At 41.4% G+C, this 24,524-nt stretch overlaps 1 protein-coding gene and 1 long non-coding RNA gene across 20 annotated transcripts in view; one reads left to right on the top strand and one right to left on the bottom strand.

Moving 5' to 3' along the window:
* The window catches only part of LOC105486013 (replication factor C subunit 3), a 701,449-nt gene that overhangs the window by 215,371 nt on the left and 461,554 nt on the right, over positions 1–24,524 (bottom strand). The window contains exon 9 of one of the 4 annotated variants that reach the window (XM_071081652.1): positions 4,768–4,834. The exons of the other annotated variants lie outside the window; for them this stretch is intronic. The gene's annotated coding sequence lies outside the window, so the exon portion shown is untranslated. Of the gene's footprint in view, positions 1–4,767; positions 4,835–24,524 lie in introns of those variants that run through there. 4 annotated transcript variants of the gene reach the window in all.
* Positions 1–24,524, top strand: part of LOC105486011 (uncharacterized) — a 261,312-nt gene that overhangs the window by 172,766 nt on the left and 64,022 nt on the right. For 12 of the 16 annotated variants that reach the window (XR_011615056.1, XR_011615059.1, XR_011615063.1 and 9 more), the window contains 2 exons: positions 1,705–6,179; positions 11,848–12,918. This is a non-coding gene — a long non-coding RNA (uncharacterized lncRNA). The remainder of the gene's footprint in view (positions 1–1,704; positions 6,180–11,847; positions 12,919–24,524) is intronic. The other 4 variants (XR_011615062.1, XR_011615053.1, XR_011615064.1 and 1 more) reach the window with 4 other exon arrangements.

A 24,524-nucleotide genomic window follows, 5' to 3' on the forward strand; every position in this document is an offset into this window, starting at 1 on the left:
GGTTCCAAGCTCAGGTAGCATGCTCTGCATATCAAGGCCTCCCTGGTCTTATGTCCTTCAGACTAGACTCGAATGTCTGATTGTGTCAGCAATGCCTCAAGGCAATGTCTTACCACCCCATTTCACACTTAGTTTCTGGAATAGCCTCCTCACTTTATCTGTCTTTCCTCTCCTCCTTTACCATAGCAATAGGGACCCGAGTAGGGAGGATGCTCTGCGTCCCTGGTTCCCTCAATCTTCTTGGAAGAGTCTGGTTTCTCTCCTGATAGAGTTTTAGGTTTGCCCTGATGATCTAGATGAAGCAAAGTGTGGTAACACTTCGCTGAATGCTCTGTCAGTGTGCCTAGAAATAGAGTCTCTATCAGGGTTGTTTGCTTCCTATCACGCTCCAACTGGCAAGCAGGTGGATTTTCTCACTTGGCAGCTAGCTCCCATCTGCCCCCTGTCAGTCTGCAAATATTACCCAAGTTAAACGCAAACTTCTAGCAGTGATGTGCACAGCCACAAAAAAAATATGAATTCAAATATACACTTTTGAAAGGGACACCTTAGTTCAGTCATTTAAATTCATTATCTCAAAGATCAGTTTCACTAAAACTCCCACTTGTGCTAAACAGAAATCACGCTGACGTCAGGCACTTACCTCAATTCTCAGAAGTTGAGCAGGTCTAAGCCATCCCGTTCAACACACAATTCCCTTCAGTTTCCCTTACAAGACCTCAAAACAAATGTCCAGGAACTGATTCAGGATATATGTTCTCCTCGGAAACCGGTTACTCAAGTTCTTGGTGGCTTAATACAAATACAGTAAACAAGGGACTTCCCAGGGGAGTCATTCAGTCAAAGCCAGCATGGGACCTGGTGACCTTCAGTGTCACAGAGCTGGACTTCAGCACAATGAGTTCTTACAAAACAGAAAACACATGGATTAAAAGTCACAGACACATCCTGAAGATATTTCCCTTATTTATATATTTTTTAACTTTTATTTTAGGTTTGGGGGTACATGTGAAAGTTTATTATATAGATAAACACATCATGCGGGTTTGTCATACAGATTATTTCATCACCCGGGTATTAAGCCCAGTACCCAATAGTTATCTTTTCTGCTCCTCTTCCTCCTCCCACATACCCCTACTTTCCTTATTTTAAGAAAACAATGCTGGTGATGTCACTACAGCTCTTCCTAAAGGTAGATGAATGAACTACAGGGTTCTATTAAAGACCCTATGGGTCCAGACCTGTGTGTGTCAGTTCTAGTTTACTAATCCCTTACTGAACGCATTTGACAGGATCTTTGCTGTTAACAGGGGACAGAGCAAGGACATGTGACATGTGACTTCAGCTATAAAATAACACAGCAGCTCCCATCACCTGCTCCTCGGAGAGCTCATGTAGGTCTACAGGAGCAAGGATGTAAGTCCCTTTCCCCTATGTCTCCCTGAATGACTCTCACTTGGCCATAATTTACAATGAGAGGGTATACATGCTCATGAAGGATGCATATCTTTGCCTCTGTCTACCCTGACACTGGCCCTGGCCCTGTGGACTAGAAAGTCTTTGAGAAAATTGTGAGATCCTGCAATTGTGTGATTTCCTTCCGTGTACCCAGGCTCTGAATCGGAGCGTAGACAGCGACCATCATTGGCCAGGGAGAGTCTAGAGGACATGTCATGGCTGTCTTTTTTGTCTCTCTTTTGTTAGATTCCTGATATCATTTATGGCCACAGGTCATTTTGCCGAAGAGGAGGAACCTGGGATCAAGTTCTGTGACTTCAAAGAAGAGTCATGTGTACAAAACTTTGGGAGACGATCACCACAGACAGGATTTGGAGACAGGAGCCTATTTGATCTTTTTCTTCTCCTTCTTAAAAGTGATAATATGAACATAAAACTATTTACAGCTTTAAACAAACCCGTAGTTCAGTACTGAAGCATGCATAACACATTCCTCTCAACTGAACAATACACAAGCAGGCATTCTGGAGATTTTATTGCACCAGATTGGTGTGATTATAAGTAAGAAGATTGGCAACGTCAGCTCCCTGGAAAAAGGCTTGACACAGGTTAACACTTTAACATGAATAACTTTTTCTCTAATTAAAAAAAGATTTCTTAATGCATTTTCTTTGCTTAATCTCCACTGTGTCTTGCTGTATCCAACCCTACATCTTTGTCTGTATTCACATGTGTATATTCAATCCTATATCTCAAATATGAAAATTATCTCCATCCCTTCTTGCCCTATTGTTGCCGTGATTTGCAGAGCATCATTGTGCAGCTGTGGATGAATGGCCTTCCGGGGCTGTTTTCAACCTTATTTCCTTTTGCTGCTGGTTAGTTTGATGCCCTAGGTTTAAGTGTTGGGATATTTGTGGTTTGGAACTTCTAAGTTTCATGCTAGTTTTTTTAATGAAAAAAAACTATGCTTGGGATATGCATTCTTATCTAAAGAACAAGAAATGTTCTTGTTGACCCTCATATGACCCTCAGGAACCAAATTCAGGCTCTGGGCATCCAGGATTAAGCTTCCTGAAAAGCTCTACTTCATGGGCTGACAGTTACGTGCCTTTCACATGAAAATTTCCTCTGCTGCTGAAAGAAAATGCACAATTACCAGAGGAAATGTCACTTCACATGATGCACAGGTGATAGAGAAAAAATGTGCATTTGTGTAAAGAAACAAACATTCCCAAATATGCCTGCCTCATTTGTGCTTCCTTAAGGGCAAAATGCCCTTTTGGGAAACAGACCTTTCCTAGTAGCATTTTCAATGACTCTCAGTCCTTCTCACATTTGGCTTTGACTGAATTCAGACTTTTCTTGTCAATTAAAAATGATAAATTTGACTTCTTGCAGGAAGATAAATGATCAGCCTGTGTCAAGCATATGAAGACCTAAGATTTCAGATGCACTGGAATCATCCTGAAAAATTCATCCCGCACACCCAAATGGATGATCAAATGACCGTCATCCAGGGAAAGTCTGGGAGGTCTCATGCAGTGTGCAGGTATTCTGAAGAGCCATTAGCTTTTAGAATGTTGCAGCAGCACTTCTCTAGCTTTTCCTTGCTTCCCTGCTCTTCATGAGAATGGCCAACTACATTCACCTCTGCCTACCCTCTGTCCAGGAAAATCCAAGACCAACCTCGAGACAGATTTTTGTCCTTTTAGCTTTTATTTTTAGAGGCACATTGTCTGGGAGTGACATCTATTTACTGGTTATTCATTTTGCTTTCTCCTTCAGGGATGTTGATAAAAAGTGTGGATCTAAATAATTGCTTCCTCTCAGCCATCTCACAGAAGGTGTCCTGGTGCATTTTTATCCTGAGGGCAAATGAAAGCTATGTGTTCTGCTCGGCAACTGTTTTTTATGTTGATGCTCCTTTTTCAGCATATGAATGTGTGGAGAGGGTGATTGTTTATTATCTAGAGGTAGTGGTGGGGGCAGATACGAGGGCAGATGTGGAGGGAGATGGGAGATTTCTAACTTTCCACTTCCATCTGTAATTTCTTTTAAACAGATACTCTGATTTTATATAAAGCAAAGCTCTTTGCATAACCAAATTGACTGCCTTTCTCAGATATTTTCCTGAATAGAATGTTTCCTAAGATGGGCTTAACTAATGATGGAAAGAATGTAATCCGTCTGTGAAAAACTCTTAATCTTCACGGAAAATAAAATCAGATGCAAAGGGGCTTTGTAAATTTCATTTACTTCTGCTTCACTTCCTTTCCATTCAAAAAATAATTGATTGCATGTGCATGAGAGAGAAGCCAACCAGACACTTTTTTGTTTTTTCACCGAATGCGTCATACACTGTTGGTGTCCACAAGTGATGGGATAGGGAGGTCATGGAAAAAATGAGGCTGCCCCTTTGGGGAACTTTTGTGTTGATGATGACAGTCTTGTGAATAATACTGTAGATAAGGAAAGTAACAATCAATATTTTTGAGTTATTATTATGTGCAAGGTTGTTGGGGGAAGCTCTTTATTTGCATTTGATCATTTAGTTGGCCCAAAAATCATACAGAGTAGCTACTATTATTATCTTATGCCTACCACAAAACTCCAAATTTCACCTTTCAACAATGATTCTTCCCTAGGAGTTCCTCATCTCAGTAAATGGTCATGCCAGTTACTAATTTGCTCTGACCTCAAACTTGGAAATGAGTCATCTTTAGTTTATCTCTTTCCCGTTGCCCGCCTGCCCCTCCCCCGATTTGACAACAAATTATTCCAAATTATTGGCAGCAAGTTCCTTAAATTGGCTTCTTTGATGTGATTCTTAAGTTACCTCTCAGACCTCACCTTCCCATCATTCTTCTCACTTCCTCAGCTACACTGGCTCTTCTATTCCTTAAATCTGTCATGCTTGTTAGAAATCCATATTTAATCAAGTTCTTCCTTTTTGTTCAAACAACTTTAGTTTAAGCACCATCATCTCCAGCTTGGAATATGGAAATAGCCTCCTGATTTGTCTGCATGCTTTCTTTCTGGTTCTTTTATAAAGATCCAGCATGAGAATGCGCCTTGAATCATGAGTCTAATCGCATCACCCTCACTACCTTAAGCCTACAATGGCTTGGCTTTACTCTTGGAAGAAACACATAGCTCCTAACGTAGCCTTTGTGATCTGACTGCTGCCTGCCTATCAGATCTCCCATCACTGTCCCCCTCACTCACTATGTCCCAGGTTTACCAGCCCCGCTTCCCTCTCTCTTGAACATATCCCTGCTTTTTTCTGCCTCAGAGCTTTGTACTTACTGCTTCTTATCCTGGCAAAATCTTCCCCAGTCTTCACAGGACCATGCATCATGGTCATAATTTTACACTTGAAAGTAAAAAACAAATAGTAATCAACAAGGAATAACATGCTATCACATTCACCCACCACTGGGGAAGATTGAGACTTGAGTTTGGGAGGAGTTTGAATGACAGACAAAATAGCAGATTTTGAAGGGAGTGACTATAGATTTTGCATATTGGAGTTGGGATGAGCCCAAGTGTATAAGAACCTCTTTGGGAGGCAGAATGTGCATCTTCCTCTGATTTCACCATAAGCATTATAAACAAATTAAGTATTTATGTATTCATGTTGCCTCACCTACTCTGATGCCAGCACTGCATGGAAGAAAACTCTGGGCAGAACTGGCAAGTCAATAGAATAGATGAATCAACTCTACTGATAAGGAAGCTGAGGCATAGAGAGGTCTTTTAAAGCTTGCTTACAGTGCAAGTTAATGCACAGAGGCAGAACTTAAACCTAGAACTGACTTCAAAGGACCTGCTGCTCCTCTAATTATGTGCTGACCATGTCATTCTCATACCATCCCTATTCTACAGCATTTGATTTGAATCACATAACTGAGCACATGATTCAATATACTCTTTCCTAATGTTTCATGTATGCTTCATGATGTTTTGTGTATGTTGTCATAATATTTTGCCTCATCTACACATTTATAAGCTCCTGAGTCCAAAGAATAATCTTTCGTAATTTTTGGCACACAGAAACCTTTGCTACTTAGGGAATTATATTTCTCTTGTATCTTTAGAGACAATCAGCCAAGTTGTTATTAAATCCTCACTGTAGATATACTACTATTTCATAGGCAAAGTGATACTATTGAAAATAGAGTTCTTAGGATACAAAGTTCAATCGAAACAGAATGAATACTGAGTTTCTCTGAATGAATTTGCATACTGTGATGGTTAATATTGAGTGTCAACTTGATTGGATTGAAGGATGCAAAGTATTGTTCCTAGGTATGTCTGTGAGGGTGTTGCCAAAGGAGATTAACATTTGAGTCAGTGGACTGGGACAGGCAGACCCACCCTCAATCTGGGTGGGCATCATCTAATCAGCTGCCAATGTGGCTAGGATAAAGCAGGCAGGGAAAGATGGAAGAGCAGAGTTGCTGAGTCTTCCAGCCTCCATCTTTCTCCCATGCTAGATGGTTCCTGCCCTCGAACATCAGACTCCATGTTCTTCAGTTTTGTACACTTGGACTTATATCAGTGGTTTGCCAGGGGCTTTCAGGTCTTTGGCCACAGACTGAAGGCTGCACTGACAGCTTCCCTACTTTTGAGGTTTTGGGACTCAGACAGATCCACCATTGGCTTCCTTGCTCCTCAACTTGCAGACGGCCTACTGTGGGACTTGACCTTGTGATCATGTGAGTTCTCCTTAATAAACTCCCTTTTGTATATACATATATCCTGTTAGTTCTGTCCCTCTAGAGAACCCTGAATAACACACGTACGTACACACATACATTCATCCACTCTATTCTCAGATCCTTCATAAAGGAGTCTTAATGGAATCAGAATAAATCATCATTCATGTTACTACCTTTTTCAACTAGATGGGAAGCAGTTTAAAACAGAGTATAATATCGGAATTACAGTGGGAAATAGAGCAATTGGACTCCATTATCCGAACTCAACAAGTCTTTGTGACTCATCCTCCTGGGTTGACTCGGATAACTGCTCATCTCAAATAATCTGTGATGAGAAATTTTTGCTAGTCATACTCAGTGAAGCTGTCTTGCCCCCACTGTCAGTGGGTGACTGGGTAGTGAATTACACAGTCAATGCTTTATTTTAACCAAGAGGTCATTTACTCACCAATATATTCATTAAATATTTATGAAATTCATATAGGCTTGTTTTGGCCATGAGAAATTCTGAAGTAGACATAGTAGAAAATTCCTAGGCCCTTAAAGCATAAGTGTAAATAAGGGAGGTTTGACCCAGTGCTGACGTGGTAAGTCTTTTGAGCTTAGGGAACTTGGTCTTTAAGCTGGATGGGGCTCACTCATTTGAGTTGCAAAATTGATTTCTTATATAGCGGTATACGATTTTTCTGGCTACTGATATGACTGTGGCTATAAAAGGCAGCAAAGCTACAGTTCTCAGGTTTTCTGATATGGTATATGTCTCACTTTAGTGGCTTGTCAATACCACCAACTTTGGGCATACTATTGTAAGCTTCAAAGAGAATCAGTGGGAGCTGCATTTGTTCCCAGCACCCCTCCCTGATTTATATCTTATGCAATGCTCATTAGCTGCTTTTGGAGTAAAACAAAGAAAAAGTAACCTTGAACTGAATCCACATTGCTATTCTCTCCCATCCTCTAATCTGAAACAGTCCTCTTGGTTTGACTCTTCTATGTGCTTGGAATGCAAAGATCACCTAGCTGGAGTCCCTTCCCCTAAGAAATCTTGAGATATCGATAAATAAAACACACACACACTCATCCACACATACATAAAAATACATATAAGATGTCATGAGAGTACGAGGAGAGAGTAACTCATTCTCTTAGGGGTGGGTGGGGGGAAGAGTAGAAAAGAAGAAAGGGCATTTGAGAATTCTCCTTGACCTGAGTCTTGAAGATTGATAAGAAATTCTTTAGACTGTCTAGGAATGAATGACAACACAGGCAGAAGAAACAGGGTGTGAAAGATAGAGCCTCATGGAGTATAACATGTTCAACCTGTGGTTGTAGGACGTTGGTTGATACCTAGGATAAATGAAGTTCCCCAGAAAGATAGAAGGCAGTTAGAACTCACAAAGAAGAATGATTGGAAACACTAACATTCAGTGAGATGAGAAAAACACTCAAAAGGAACATTCTACAGGTATGGGGAGGACCAGCAAAGGGCAATTTTGAAGAAGCCCAGGAAAGAGACGTTGAGTGGAAGGCACCCATTGAGTTGACACTGAGTTGATCACTAGTTTTCTTGGCAGGATGGCAAGGTCATAGTTCACAAAGTTATGAGGGCTGGGAGAAGCGAAAATGCAGACAACGATGTAGGCTAGTTGCTATAGTTTGCATATTTGACCCTCCTAACGTCATGTTGACATTTGATCCCCAGTGTTGGAGGTGGGGCCTAATGAGAGGTGTCTGGGTCATGGGAGTAGAAGCCTTATGAATGGTGTGGTGTCATCCTCACCATAATGAGTCAGTTCTTGCTCTATTTGTTCCTGCCAGTGCCTGTTGTGAAAAAGAGCCTGGCACCTCCCCAACCCCTTGCTTCCTTTCTCACCATGTGATCTCAGTACATGCTGGCTTTGCTTCACCTTCCACCATGAGGGGGCAGCCTGAGCTCCTCATTAGAAGCAGATGCTGGTGCCATGTTTCTTGTACAGCCTGCAGAACAGAACTGTGAGCCGAATAAGCCTGTCTTCTTTATCAATTACCCAGGCTCAGGTGTTCCTTTGGAGCAATGCAAATGGACTATGGCATTATTCTTGTAGAAGGCTACTTTGGCACAAGAAGTAGCCTTCAACAAAAAGAGAAGGATGGGATGATACTTAGAAAGGATGCATACAACACATGCCATTTACTTTAAAGAATTCCTGTGAGAAAGAAGTCAGAAAGGAGGACAAAGTTAAAGAAAAATGTAAAAAACAAGTTGATTACTGGGGGAACACCAGGGAAGCACCAAGTTTTGGTGGAGGACTGAGCTGGAGGGGAGGGGATTGAGGCTCCAAGACAGAACTGAAGGAGGTAAACACAGGTGAAGCTGAAAACAATGGAAGATGTTGAGGGTCCTGGCCTGCTGACAGCTATTTTATATGCCAAGGAGGAGTTAGAATAAGGATTATCTTAAGATTTTCAGACATCAGAAACAAATGGGGAGAGTCTTCTGAAGGAAGAAGGGCAATGAAATAAGGCTAAGTCTGGCCCTGGAGATGAACAAGATTTTGTACCTTTCAAGTGAGGAAGAAGGAAGACCGAAAGGATCCCCTCTCCTGATAAATCCTCTACTTTCCAGGGGAGAAAAGCAGGGTCTAGACTGACTTTGCCAATTGGACTATTTTCTGACAAACTTGAGTACCTTTGGTGCCTTTATTCACAAAGTTTTACATTTGAATAATTCAAAATACATTATAAAATATTTGGTTTTTAAAATACAATATCACAGGAATTGTAATCAACAATAAAAAATAGACTTAAAGATAGAGCCATGAGTAAAAATTACTTACGAATGTAATTGAAGGGACAAAGTACAACAGAAAGCACACAAAGGCTTATTTTTACCTATCCAGCAAAGCCTTGGTAGATTTGTGCTTTCAATACTACATATTTTACTTCTCATTGCAACTGATATTCATGAAATGCAGTGATACCAGGATAACAGCAAATTTAAAAAGATGAAGTATCTTTCCCTTAATTAACGTCTACAAAGAGATTTAATGATGAAAAGTGTCATTAACTGCCAAGTATTATTAATTATTTTTGCAGCAAGAGGCAGAGAGTCCTCATTATATTATATACTGTTTTAAATATTATAAAATATTTTCAAAATAAGTTTAAAAATTATAAACAAGCCAAATAAAAAGGCATTTTTGTTTCTAGGTGAAATAAAGATCAAAATACAAAGGAAAACTCATTTACATCATACACAAGGAGCCTTCAAAATACACCCCCAAAGACACCCAGTGCTCTGTTCTTTTTCTGTATTCCTTGTATGTCTGCAATTTGCATAAACTGAAGCAAGTTTCTACTTACACTTTGACACAAATGTTAATCCTGTCTGCTGGCAAACACACAGTGGGATCTTACCTGTCTCAACTCTGTCTACTCACCTTCTGTGGGGCTGTTCCCCGTGAACTGGGGTTCTGAACCAGCTTCTAAAATTCCCTGGTTTTAGTGGAGAAAAATCTTAGAATCATTTGTAACCTCTGGGTCAGGTCTATTTCGGAGTCAATCTCCATTGCAGTTCCAGGTTGGTCTAGACTTAACAGCCCAACACTTATTTAATTGAACAGTTATTTTATGCCATGTATTGTGCAAGCTCCTGCTCTTGAGCTATATACATTGTTGACCAGATAACTTTACTTCCCTAATTACTATTTTATTGTAGGCCATGCTTTAAATTTTCTTGTGAGAGAGGGTCAAAGTAGGAGACCAGCTGGCAGGAGAAAATATTGAACTATTCATTTTTTTCTCTCCTTTATAAAAATATATTTTTTAATTTAATAGGGTTTTGGGAAACAGGTGGTGTTTGGTCACATGAATAAGTTCTTTAGTGGTGATTTCTGAGATTTTGGTGTACCCATCACCCAAGCAGTGTACACTCTACCCAATGTATAGCCTTTTATCTCACCCTTCTCCCTGAGTCCCCAAAGTCCATTGTATCATTCTCATGCCTTTGCATCCTCATAGCTCAGTTCCCAATTATGAGTGAGAACATATGATGTTTGCTTTTTCCATTCCTGAGTTACTTCACTTCAAATAATAGTCTCCAATTCCATCCAGGTTGAACTTTTCATTTTTTATGTTTCTCCGAATGCCTATCAACTCAAACCATTTATGGAATTAACTTGGCTACTCAAGGGATCAGATGTGTTTCTGGGGTTGCATCCCCATTGTTCCTGCATTTAGCTTCCTGGCTGGCTAGTTGTTTGCTTGGATTCCGCCCAGTGCAGATGGCAGCATCTCTACCTCAGAGGCGGATGACACATGGTTTACTAATCCTCCCTCAAGTTGCAGCTTTGCTTCTAGAGCTGATTTTCTGGGATTCCAAATAATTATGCTTCACCTGTGCTATGTACTCCTTAATTACATTATTTTCTTAGTTATGCTTGATGAAAAAGTTATCAAAATTCAACACACTCAAAACCAAAATAAAATCTGGGAGCAAAATGTCTTTTGCTGCATCACCACAGTAAGTTATAAAGAGGACACTGCACACATTTCCAGGAGGGGAAGTAACTAGACCCTTGGTTAAAACCACTCTGAGAGTTGGCTACTTTTGGAACTAAATAGGGAAAGTTCTAGAAAAACTAAGTGTGCCCAGGGAATAACAACACATGAAGGGAGGGTGACAGGCAAGTGACAAGTGACGGAGAAAACAGTCACAATAATGGTGCTTAGTGAAGCTGAAGGCAATTTCCACTTTTTAAAAATTGTTCCTTCTTCTTCCCTTTCTTCTCCACATCTTCCTTGTATCATCTCCCTTTCCTTTCTCTTCCTCTATCTTTTCTTTCTCTTCTTCTGTCCTCCTCTTCCTTCTTCCTTTGCTTCTCTTCTTCTTTCATTTCCTTCTTTTCCCTCCTCTTTCTCCTGCTTTTTCTTTTGCTTATGCTTTTCCTCTTTCTTTTCTGCTTCCCACTTTCTCTTTTTTCCATCCTAGCACGCACTCAATCAATATTTCTTGACTTGATGAGTATGAAAGCTTTGATATATGTACCAGGTAAGGTTTAGAGACACATTTAAAGATACTGATGTTTTGATCAAAGATGCTGCCCTCCACTTTTTCTTTGATTGTGTCCGTGGAGTTTCAATGGGACTTGCTCACATCTGGACTATCTCGTATTAACATGAAGAGTTTCATTTCAAATATATAAGTAAATTTTCATTCAATAAAGCACACTATCATATGGTGAGAGTCCTTACTATTTTCCAAGTGAAGCAGTTTTTCTACTCATGATTTGTTTGGGAGTTCTTATTGGCCAGGCAATCCTCAGAAACCTGACTCTAATTGTCACTTCTGTCTAATTTATTCTTACATATCCCGTCACTGGAAAGTGACCAAACCTGCTAGAAAATTTCTCAATATAGGAAATGGCAGTGTCTGCTTCAACTGATGAGTTATCAGAACTGGCTTTACATATAGGCAGCATGGAAGTATGATTTGAATAACATGATATAAGAGACATTGGGGCACTACTCGGTCTCTCACTGCTAATTCCCCTTCCAAAATGTCTGGAATACCACTATGAAAAATTCGACTTTGGGGTCCCTCTCTCCGATTCAGTCTAGGCAAAATTGCCTGATCAAGTAACTCTTTCAAGGGCAACAGGGGCTCATTACTGTCTTTTCTCTCCAGACACTGGAAAATTCCTACCTTCCTACAGAAGACGTGAAATTGAGGAAAAAAGAAGCAATACCAAGTTGCATTAGGAGCCACGAAAGCCAGGCTTTGCCAACTTTACAGTTTGGGGCAGGTTGGCTGTTAGCTGGAATGCCATCTGGGTATTGAGGACCTTGCCCATTAAACAGGAGCTCCTATTTAATGTCTTGGCAAGAGGAAGCACCACAATCACTATGTTAGTGCTTCCAGGTCAAGGTATTTCCACTGTGATGACATTAGGGTGCAGTTCTCTGCAAAATAGTGCTGTTTTAAGCTGTCTAAGTGTGAGATTATGTATTACAACAGGGAGCTTTTTTTTTGCTTATTATCTTTTGTAAGACACCAAGGATGAAAGATACTTACTTCATCAAGGTAAGTGAGCCGTTTAGTGCCACTGAATATCTTACCCCTGTGGCTCACCATAGAAACCCAGCCTGGGTATTTTATTGCCTTCTGTACAGATATATTGAAATGAGATGCTCATCACCACAGGTTTCTTGCCACTCTACATATCCGTATTCACTCTCTGAGCTGGAGTTGTCTTCCTAAGGGTAATGTGAGAAGGATTTTCTTTCCAATATCCCCAGATTTATAGGGTTTCTATTTTACAAGACCTTATGGCACATATTTAGCTAGAGGCAGGTAAAACGAAAAAAGATAAAAAAGTCTAGCACCACCAGAGAAGAAAGGGATTGAAATATAAGCAGATGATTTGTAGTGTAGAAAGAAAAGTGGAACCTCTTTGTTGCTGATGGTCTAGTGATTGTAGCACAAATTTCTGTGGATTGAAGCAATGGCTCGTTTGTACTGAGAAAAGGTGCTTTAGATTAATTTTAGAAACTTCAATACTGCAATGTGCTAAATTTTAATTATTTCACTTCCTGCTTGGTATATTAATGTTGTGATTACCCTTGAAAGAGTATTACCGATGATGATTTATGCAAAACCCAGTCAGCTCCACAGCTCCATCAGTTTCAATTAAAACAAGCCACAGAGGAGGTGTGCTGCGGCCCTGGTGCCTGTGATCACCATTGCTCCCACAAGCAGGTACAGTCCGTTTACTTAAAGCATTACCTTTGGTTTTCATTCTGGAACCATCTCTTCCATGGCATAACTCACCAGTGAGAAAGGAAACTGTAGAGATTTGGTCTGCTGGACTTGGATTCAGACTGACACCATCCAGGGAAATGTATTTCATCTGTACTTCTCTGCTGATATAGGATATTCGGCGCCAACCCTTCCCTTTTTTGAACTGTTTGACAGCTGAACTGGCCAAAAGAAACTGTTGACCAGTTAGCATTTTCTGATTTCAATTAACGACATTTGGTCAGTCTCTGGGCACTGGGGTCATCTGGAGTTAATCATAAAGTATGCGCGTTCTCTAAAACGAAGCCCTGGCCTCGAAGCTCATTTATCTCAATGACTTCAACTATCCAGAGGTCATAGGGTTTTTCATGGTGCGTCCCCAGCACCCAGTGGCTCTAATTACTAATTTGGCTGCACAGTGATTGAAATCTCCTTTCTACCTGGCAGCCCTTCCTAAATCTAGTCCAACAGTGTCGCTGAGTTTGCCTGCCAGGTCCAGGAGGGGCTCTTCTTTCTGAGTACCAGAGAGACAGGCAGCCAAGCCTGATTTCAATGGCAGTTCCATTTTAATCATATTTGGAAATTCTTGACTATAGGCTTCTCATTTATAAAGTCCAAGGAGTCCCTACCTGCCAAGTGAGAGCTCTCTGGACAGCTTGCCAAGAGCAGAAACTGATTCCCGGCAAAGACAGGAAAACGCATGTGCTGTCTTCTTTTTTTCACGAGACAAAACGCTGGGACGGAATCGTAGAATCTTGGAGCTGGGAGACTGAAGCCTCCCCAGGGCTCATGCATGGTCTCCAGTGGACTCTTCTTTCCAAATTCATCCCCTGCACTCTCTTCTTCCTCAGTCTATACTGAGCAAACACACTTGAAGGTACCAAGAGCCTTCCTACCACATGGCCTTTGCCCTGGCTGCTCTCTCCATCCGAAAAGCTTTGCTCCTGTATGTTGAACGGTCAGGTTTGTTTGTTTGTTTGTTGTAATCCTTTAGGTCTGATATCGTTTGGTTGTATGTCCCCACCCAAATCTCATCTCAAATTGTAATCCCCATAGTCTCCACATGTTGAGAGAGGGACCAGATGGGAGGTGATTGCATCATGGGGGCAGTTTTCCCCATGCTGTTGTTGTGATAGTGAGTGAGTTCTCATGAGATGTGATGGTTTTAGAAAGCAATTTTCCCTGCTCTTGCTTGCCCCCTCTCACCTGCTGCCATGTAAATTGTGCCTACTTCCCCTTCCACCATGCTTGTAAGTTTCCTGAGGCCTCCCCAGACATGCAGAACTTTGAGTCAATTAAACCTCTTTTCTTTATAAACTACCTAGTTTGGGGCAGTTGTTTGTAACAGTGTGAGAATGGACTAATACAGCTAATTGGTATATAAAGACACTTGAAAATGTGGAAGGGACTTTGGAACTGAGTAACAGGCAGAGGTTGGAAAAGTTTGGAGGGCTCAGAAGAAACAGGGGGATGTGGGAGAGTTTGGAACTTCCCAGAGACTTGTTGAATGATTTTGACCAAAATGCTGATAAAGATGTGTACAATGAAGTCCAAGCTGAGGTGGTCTCAGGTGGAGATGAGAAACTTCTTGGGAACTGGAGCAAAGGTCACTCTTGCTACACTTTAGAAAAGAGACTGGTGGCATTTTGCCCCTGCACTAGAGATCGGTGGAACTTTGAACTTGAGACAGATGACTTAGGGTATCCGGCAGAATAAATTTCTAAGCACCAAAGCATTCAAGAGTTTATCTGGTTGATTTTGAAAACATTCAGTCTTATGCATTCACAACAAGATAGTTTGAAATTGAAACTCATGTTTAAAAGAGAAGCAGAGTGTAAAAGTTTGGAAAATTTGCAGCCTGACCATGTAGTAGAAAAGCAAATCCCATTTTCTGGGGAGGAATTCAGGCCAGCTGCAGAAATTTGCATGAGTAATGAGGATCCAAATGTTAAGAGCCAAGATGATGGGGAAAATGTCTCCTGGGCATGTCAGAGGTCCTCATGGCAGCCACTCCTGTCACAGGCCTGGATGCCTAGGAAGGACAGAACAAACGGTTTTATGGGCAAGGCCCAGGGACCACTGCTCTGTGGAGCCTCGGGACATGGTGTCCTGCATCTCGTGGCTAAAAGGGGCCAAGGTACAGTTCAGGCCATTACTTCAGAGGGTGCAAGCTCCAAGCCTTGGCAGCTTTCAGGTGGTGTTGGACCTGTGGGTAAAGAATTGAAGTTTGGCAACCTCTGCCTACATTTCAGGGGATGTATAGAAGTGTCTGGATGTCTAGGCAGAAGTTTGCTTCAGGGGTGGAGCACTCATGGAGAACCTCTGCTAGGGCAGTGTGGAAGGAAAATGTGGGGTTGGAGCTCCCACACAGAGTCCCCATTGGGGCATGGCCTAGTGGATCTGTGAGAAGAGGGTCACTGTCCTCAGACCCCAGAATGATAGATCCACTAACAGTTTTCACTGTGCACCTGTAAAAGCTGCAGACACTCGACACCAGCCATGAAAGCAGCCTGGGCAGGAGGTTGTACTCTGCAAAGCTACAGGGGCAGAGATGCCCAAGGCTGTGAGAGTCAACTCTTTGTGTCAGTGTTCCCCGGATGTGAGATATAGAGTCGAAGGAGATCATTTTGGGGCTTTAAGATTTAATGACTGCCCTGCTTGATTTTGGCCTGGCATAGGGCCTATAGACCCTTTGTTTTGGCCAATTTCTCGCATTTGGAATGTGAATATTTATCCAATGCCTGTACCCTCATTGTATCTTGGAAGTAACTAACTTATTTTTTATTTTACAGACTCATAGGTGGAAGGGACTTGACTTGTCCCAGATGAGGCCTTGGACTTGGAGTTTTGAGTTAACGCTGGAATGAATTAAGACTTTGGGGAACTGTTGGGAAGGCATGAGTGTGTTTTGAAATGTGAGGACATGAGATTTGGGAGGGGCCAGGGGCAGAATGATATGATTTGACTCTGTGTCCCCACCCAAATCTCATCTCAAATTGTAATCCCCATAATCCTCACATGTCAAGGGAGGGACCAGATAGGAAGTGATTGGATCATGGGGGTGGTTTCTCTCCATACTGTTCTCGTGATGGTGAGTGAGTTTTCATGAGATCTGATGGTTTTATAAGACAGTTTTCTCTGCTCTTGCTGGCTCTCTCTTGCTTGCCACCATGTAAGATATGCCTACTTCCCTTTTTACCGTGATTGTAAGTTTCCTGAAGCCTCCCAGCCATGTGGAACTGTGAGTCAATTAAACCTCTTTTCTTTATAAATTACCCAGTCTGGGGAATGTCTTGATGGCAGTGTGAAAATGGACTAATACAAGATTTGTACTCAAATATTTCTTCCTTAGAGGCCTTTGACCACCATATTATTCTCTACCACTAATTGTTTATTTCCTCGATGGTACATACCTTGGTTTGCAAGTTTACCTCTGTGCTGTCTGACCCTCCTGCTACAGTGTGGAGGAACTTTTCAGGAAGGTTCATTTGCCATGATGTGTCCAGCATTGAGCACAGAGCTGGGATGACAGTGTTACCATTTTTGTTCTCTATGTTCATGAAAGTGATCCCTTATATTTCAATCTTGTTATAATTCCCATTCCTACTCATTCAACAGGTATTTATTTATTTGCTACTATATGAACCATTCACTAAAAGGCACTTTTCAAGACAGATTCTGATTGATACTTCTTGTGGAGGGTAAGGGCAGCTTGTGTAGACTTGGATTTGAGATCTACTATGCTCATATCAGGGGTTAGCATTTGTTCTCAAAAAGAAGGGAAGTGTGGTTAATTAGTGTGATAATGGTTAAAGCGGTCTGTCACCGCTTTCCTGGACAAGCTGTCATGCTGTATTCTGGTGAGTACCACCCTCTGCCTTGGGATAATGAGGCCAGGAAAGCCACTGGCAAGTGGAGTTGACAAGTTAGGTTCATGACACTCACTCACATGGTAACCTGTGCTATCCCTGTATTTGTTTCTTGTAATGGCCTCTTTTGTTAAAATTTAGTTGCAGTATGATCAGTTTTTGTCCTTTTTCTTCACCTATCAATACTTGTACAGTTTCATTCTGTCTTTTCAGCCCAACTCTTGAAACAATGCACACTTTTTGTGACACTCACAACAGTAATGTTGACTTCTCCTTATCTCTCTTTCCTTGTTCTATTCTTTACTGTGGCAGATGGTCAGGCCACCACTGAAGTTCTCTGCCCTTATCCACAGACAAGGAAGTCACGTTCTAGGTATCTTTAGTGTGCCTTCCTCTGCCTCCCTACTGGCCTCACCAGAAAGCCCATTACTGTGTATCTATTTGCAGTGTCACCTGAACAAAGGGACAATGCTTGAGACCTATAGAGGGGCTAAGGACACCATTTTTGTCATGAGGTAGATGCTGTAGTCCTGGTTCTCCCACTTCCTAGCTTTGTAAGCTGATGCAGGCCGTAAATGTTCTGAGTTTTGATTTCCAGTAAGATGGAAATAATTAAAACCTCATGGTTATTATTGTGAGAATTAAACAGATAATGTATAATAAACATTTATACATAAACTATTTATAATAAGCTATTAGCACAGTTTTGGCATATATAATGTAGAAAACAAACACATCTATATCTTTAGAAGAGTGTCGGGAAGTTATTCACCCTCAATTAACCAAAGCCTAAACGTGCACCATTAGCAATTTTCTCCTTTGAAATAGCATTCTTTTTTGTGGTCCTTCATGGAAATAAATATACTATTGGGACATTGTATTTATCAAGGTTCTGACAGGAAACAGATGGCATGCTCCAAACATTTTCACTAGAAAGATTTTAATAAAATGTGCTAACAGTATTGAAGGAGCTCATCAGGAATGGGGAGGCACCTAGGGCACCTAACAGCAAGAACTCATACTTCCCTTTGGTAATAACAGGTTTCAATTTCAATAGCAGTGAACAATAGAGGATGCAACTTCAATTCATTGTTTGAGCCCCTACCCTGTGTCAAGTCAGGCACTAGGCTATTTGGTGGTTCTAAAAGAGCTTGTAGCTAAGTTGTGAGGAGAGAACACGCAAGCTGCTAACTGTGCAGTAGCCCTTAAACTTCAGTTTGCAGCACAAGCAGGTGTAGGACTTGTTAAAAGACAGATTGCTGGACCCCAGCCCCTGGGTTTCTGAATCAGTGGTTCTGGGGTATGACCTGAGAGTTTGCATTTCCACCTCCCTGGCTGATTCTGATGCTGCTGGATCAGGAACATAATTTGAGGAACAATTAAATTATGACAGTATAACAAGATACTAAATATGACTGTCCCTATAGATTCCAGGGAAGAGGCCACAAATTTGGAGAGAAATAGGTGGCAGACCACTTATGCAGAAGAGGCTAAGAGCATGTAAAGCTGGCTTTGTAACTTAACTCACTATCCCCCTCAGAGTTGTTTTAGTTAGGTTAGGGAATGGATCAGAGCGGCCCACAGTAAGGACTACTTTAAAGAGAATCAGCAGAGTACCTTGGCCAAGAGACAAAGAATAGTCAGTTTTCAAAAAACCCATCTGGGCCGGGCATGATGGCTCAACCCTGTAATCCCAGCACTTTGGGAGGCCGAGGCAGGTGAATCACGAGGTCAGGAGATCAAGACCATCCTGGCTAATATGGTGAAACCCCGTCTCTACTAAAAATACAAAAAAATTAGCCGAGTGTGGTGGCGGGGGTGTGTAGTCCCAACTACTCAGGAGGCTGAGGCAGGAGAATGGCATGAACCCGGGAGATGGAGCTTGCAGTGAGCCGAGATCGCGCCACTGCACTCCAGCCTGGGTGACAGAGCAAGACTCCGTCTCAAAAACAAAAAACAAACAACAACAACAACAACAACAAATCTATCTGACAGCTGTGCCCTGGAGTTTGGAGGAGGTAGGAATTGATGCTCTGACTCAGGTCTGGAAAATCTAAATGTATTAGGCTTTCTAGAGAGTTCTAAGCAAAGGCACAGGCTGTGTTAGAACAGCCTAGATTTCCAGGGCTTGCTGAGCCAAAAATGGGTGAGATTTCTCCTGGGTCAAATGGACCTGCAGAAGGTGGCTTGCCTAAAGTTGTCTTCAAAAAAGATTCTGTTGGATTGCAACCCAATATATAATATAGTTATCCATGAATACATGTTGATATAAATAAATAATTGAATCAACGAATGCATAAATAAATACATGGATGGGAAGAGACTAATGTCCCATGCCAAAGGATCCCAAATAATTTCTGTAGATCTGCCTGAGGTAGAGCAAACCTCCTTCTCTTCCTTCATCTGGGTTGCACACAGTAACTTCCTTCCAAAGAGTACAGTCTGGAAAGGAGGAACATAAACAGTAACTTTCCAGTGGAGAAATCTGACAAATGCAACCTCTGCCAGGTGGTCAAAGTTCACACCCAGAGTGTGGAGTCAGGTTAATGGTGTGCACTCTTGGTGTGACAGGATGGGAATGGCACCTCGCCTCTGTGGTCTTCCCTCCCAAAACCCATAATCCCAGAGTAATCAGGAAAAGACATCAGAAAAATCCCAACTGAGGAACATTCTACCTGATCACTACTCCTCAAAACTGTCAAGGTCATTCCAAACAAGGAAAGCGGCCAGGAGCGGTGGCTCACACCTGTAATCCCAGGACTTTGGGAGGTCTAGGCGGGCAGATCACATGATGTCAGGAGTTCGAGACCAGCCTGGCCAACATGGTGAAACCCCATCTCTACTAAAAAAAAAAAAAATTATATATGTATAAAATTAGCCAGGCATGGTGGCGTGTACCTGTAATCCCAGCTACTCAGAGGGCTGAGACAGGACAATCACTTGAATCTGGAGGCAGAGGTTGCAGTGAGCCAAGATTGTGCCACTGCACTACAGCCTGGGTGATAGAGTGAGACTCTGTCTCAAAAATTAATAATAATAAATAATAATAAAAAAAAAAACAAGGAAAGCTGAGAAACTTTCACAGCCAAGAGGAGGCTAAGAGACATAACACCTAAAGATAATGTGGTATACTGCATGAGATACTGACACAGAAAAAGGACATTTGGTAAAAACTAAAGAAATCTGAATAAAGCATGGACTTTAGCTCATAATGAAGTATCAACATTGGTTAATTAACTGTTCATAGGTATTTGACTAAAGTAAGAGGATGAATGGAGAGGAAACTAGGCATGGGATACATGGGAACTCTGCAGGCTTCCTATAAATCTAAAAGTATTCTAAACTTAAAAGTTTATTGTATAAATGATTCTGTCCAGTTGATCATCCAGTTGGGGAGGTGATCATGTCCAGTTGGAGAAGGTGACCACCACCAGAGGGAGATTCTATGAGGTAGATGGCCAGAAGATGGGGGTGGAGGGTAGTCATTCATGGCCAGCTGGAAGAAGCTGAGCTTGTTTAGGGAATTTCAGTAAGTTGTCCTGGGTGGCAGAGGAGAGGCAGGGTGGCTCTCTGAAGACCCCACCAAATCCTTGCAAGAGAAACAGCCAACATTTGGTCATCTAACAAGCACAGTTGACCTTGGACACTGGATACACCACATTGGCCACGTTAAGACTATGATCTTTCTCCTAATTCACTGCCATCACCTTCATACCCTGTGCTCCCCAGGCACAAATATGGAGGGTCCCACATAGCAGTTAGCAAGTAAAGGAGAAGGAGGAGCAAGGAAGAGAGAAGAAACTGAGCGACCATGTTCCTGCTGCAGAATTCTAAGACCCCATGTTGCCTGAGCTACGTGGAGAAGGCATAAGTATTAGGTTGAATCATAGAATTAATTGTTGACATTATATTTGTCTATACTTTTAATTTATGGCAGGAGAGACAATTTGATAATATCTGAGAATGGCTAAAAAAGCTATAAGATTTCCTCAAGATTACCCAGTGGAATAGAGAAGAAAACTATACAAATGGACAAGTTTAACAGGCAGTTGTAAACAAAAAGTCAAGTTACTTTCTGCTTGTATCCTGCTGTGTCCAGTTTGTTCAGATAACTTGTTATAATTCACAGTGCTGTGTTCTACAGAATATATGGGTAAGAGAAGTAAGAAAAATTATAGAGGCATTTAAGCTGGTTTACAGTTATGAATAGGTTTCCACAATAAAAGGCCATGAACACAGCTGAAGTAAAGCAGAAGAGAAAAATTCCTGATCATGTGGGTGCACAAATGCACATATGTGCATGCACACACATGGACTCTCTCTCTCTCTCTCTCACACACACACACACACACACACACACACACAAAAGCAGAAGCACAGAAGCATGGTCAATATAGGGTCCTGGAGCACTGCAGTGAAGGGGCAACATACATTATAGCAGGAGAGCCAAGAATATGTTCTTTTCTAAGAAGTGATTGGCAGTAAAGAGTGTACTGAAATTAGTTCAGGAGAAAGTTGACAAGGACTTGGCATGGAGAAGATGAGATGGATCAAATGGACATTTCTTGAATAAAATGGATTTGGTCTGGCTATCATGTCATGTGGGGTGTAAAGGAAAAACAAGATTCAAAGCTAACTCTTAGTTTCCAAGACTAGATATGATTGGTTGATGATACCAAAAACCAATATAGAGAAATCAAGAAGGAGAGTAGGTTGGGCATGGGTCAGTGTGCAGTTCAGGCTAGTTAACTCAGTTTCAAACTTGTATGGGACATGCAGAAAAACCATTATGTCACTTAGAGTATAAATTAATTTATTAGCAAACTCTCATGATTCCTTGCAAGCCTAGCAAAAATGTGCTTCCCTCTCAATCCTGCTCTAATACTTCTTCTTTTTATTCTCCTCTGTTCCACCATCTCCCCTCCAGTGGTCACAATTGTTTACTCCTTTCTATGTGTTACCAATGCTTTTAATAAACCTCTAATTTAGTACTGAAGTCAATGTTTTATCAGCGGTCACTTTACTTTGCTAAATAAAGAGGTCCTTGTAAAAAGGAGCTAATTGTGAGCCTGGCACACATTAGGTGCTCAATAAATGTTTGTTGAGTAAATGAATAAGTGAGCTTGCTTTACTTGGTGATGAGAAGCATGAGAACATGAAAAGTGGGAGAGAGAGGGAGAGAGAAGGATGAGAAGAAGACTCACATGGGCATCACTACACTCAATACTTGGTACCTTCCACAATTGAATACTGGTTAATGCTTGGCAGCTCATGTCAGTGTTTTCAACACTGCTCTAATGAGTAGAGCATTGATATACCAGAGCACTCATCTTGTTTTATGTCACTGCTGCCTCCTGGTTAATCTTGATGAAGATTGATGGGGCTTTGGTCATAGGCCCAATGTGACAGTGCATGGAAGGCTAGACACATGGTGTATTAGTCCATTTTCACACTTCTAATAAAGACATACCCGAGACTGACAATTTACAAAAGAAAAAGTGTTAATGGACTTACATTCCACATGGCTGGGGAAGCCTCACAATCATGGTGGAAAGTGAAAGGCACATCTCACCTGGTGGCAGGCAAGAGAAGAGAGCTTGTGCAGGGAAACTCCCCTTTTTAAACTATCAGATCTTATTCACTATCATGAGAACAGCATGGGAAAGACCTGTCCCCATGATTCAGTTGTCTCCCATACAGTCCCTCCCACAACGTGTGGGAATTGTGGGAACTACAAAATCAGATTTGGGTGGGGATACAGAACCAAACCATATCACATGGTGTCATCTCTGAAGGCCTTCAGGGAGACTTAGAGCATGACAGTGTATTGAAGCTTTGTCTTTCTGAGTCTAAGACAGGTTAGCCCTTCCAATGTGATTCTCTGTATATCAGGCAGAGCCTTGCTGGGTGGTTGGGGACTGATGGAAGCCCAGAACCCTGTGGAGTGCAAACCTGAGAGTATGCAGTCAATCTGAATATATGTGGTGATTGCAATTTAGATCAAACCAATGTTTTCTTTCACTGTAAATTCCCGAATAAATTGTTGGATAGGATTTTGTAGTTCTAAAGTAGCTAGAAATGAATTATAAAATTAGCACATTTAGGAGCTGTGTTGTAGAAAGTAGACAGATAGTCTTAAGCTAGGTGCTGTAAACTCTTAAGAATGCACATGTTCATTAATAGGTCTACACGTAAGTGGCTGAGGTCTAAAGTAAGGCCCCAGCAGAAATGAAAAAAAAATGACTAAAAGGCACTATACACTTTCAATTAGAGTCTTCAAGTTTGCTGCATTTTTCTTTTACAAAAATTAACAATATCTAGCAATGCAAATGTTAGTTTAAAATTCATAGGCAATTGATTTCCTATAGCTCCAGTTCTTAATAGATTTAAAAGATTCAAAGCTTGTTCATGATGTGATCAACATGTATTGCTGTGAATAAAGCATTTTGTGCTCTATTTAGGATTTGCATTATTAGTTATTCACCTTATCCAAAAAGTATGCACTGCTGGGCAAATGGACCAGAAAGCGTATATATTTCTTTTCACCCAACTTGAAGTGTGATTTGAACCAATCTATTATATATCCAGACTGTGCTAAAACAACCTAAGAACAGTAATTTTGTATATGGCATTTCTAGAAACTGCAGGAAGGGGAGTGGGGTGGGGCTGCAGTATGGAGCCAAGACTGGCCTTCAGTCTGATGGACAAGTCCACTGGACACGTGTATAGGGACTTGGAGCTCAAGGCTGTCATTGATGCTTTCAAGTAGAACATCCAATTCTGTCCTCAAAAAGCTTGCACGTGAGCAAGCATGGAGAAACAGGCGTGCAAAATAAATAAAATATATGAAGATTCAGGATAATAACACCTTTAAAAACTCTTAAGCAAAATATTAGGGCCAACAATTCTACTAACTCCCTGTCTCTTATCACCTTTCTTCTCTTTGTTGGTAACAACTTTAGTTTCCTATGGATTATCAGCCCAGTGGGATTTTCCCCATCAGGGTTAGAGACCCACAACCAGCCCCTGCTTGAATAAAAATTGTCTGCTAAGTACAAAATCTAATAGGGCTGAAAACATTAGTTTTCCTTTTTCCACCTTTTTCCACCAGCAGCCCAGCTAGAGGACTAACGTTTTTGAGAGTCTGCTATGTACCAGGCACTGTGAGAGGCACTTTCCCTCTCACTCTTTTCTCTCCAGTTAAAGCCTGCTTTGAGAGGAGAACCCATCAAATCTGTTTACTGTAAGAGGTAAAGAAATGAGGAAGAGTCATGTGTTGGAGAAGCTATTACATTTCCATCTTAATATGACTTAGCATTGAGCACTCTGGGGAAAACTATAATCATGTGGGAATGACAAGATTACCAATTGTATTAAAGGGGGCATGGGTATTAAAGGGTTGAGAAATGCTGTCTTGGGCCCACGGCCTGATGTACTGTGATAGCATCACCAACCCCAGCTCACTGGGGAGAGGCCACGCCACTCACATGTTTGCCTTCCTCGGCAGCGCATGAGCATTCCTGCACCTGGTCCTAACTCTTTATCGCATCTCTGTTGTCACTTGGGCTCTTCACATTTACAAGTCTCCTGGCTTTCCTCAAAACAGGAAGACTGTACTCTAAAGTTTTATTCTGGACTCCCATTCCCAGAAATAACTTCATTGGCCACCCAAGAGTAATTCTCTCTTCCAGGGCCTCC

The sequence above is a fragment of the Macaca nemestrina genome, chromosome 16, assembly GCF_043159975.1.
Source record: "Macaca nemestrina isolate mMacNem1 chromosome 16, mMacNem.hap1, whole genome shotgun sequence".
Lineage (NCBI taxonomy): Eukaryota > Metazoa > Chordata > Mammalia > Primates > Cercopithecidae > Macaca > Macaca nemestrina.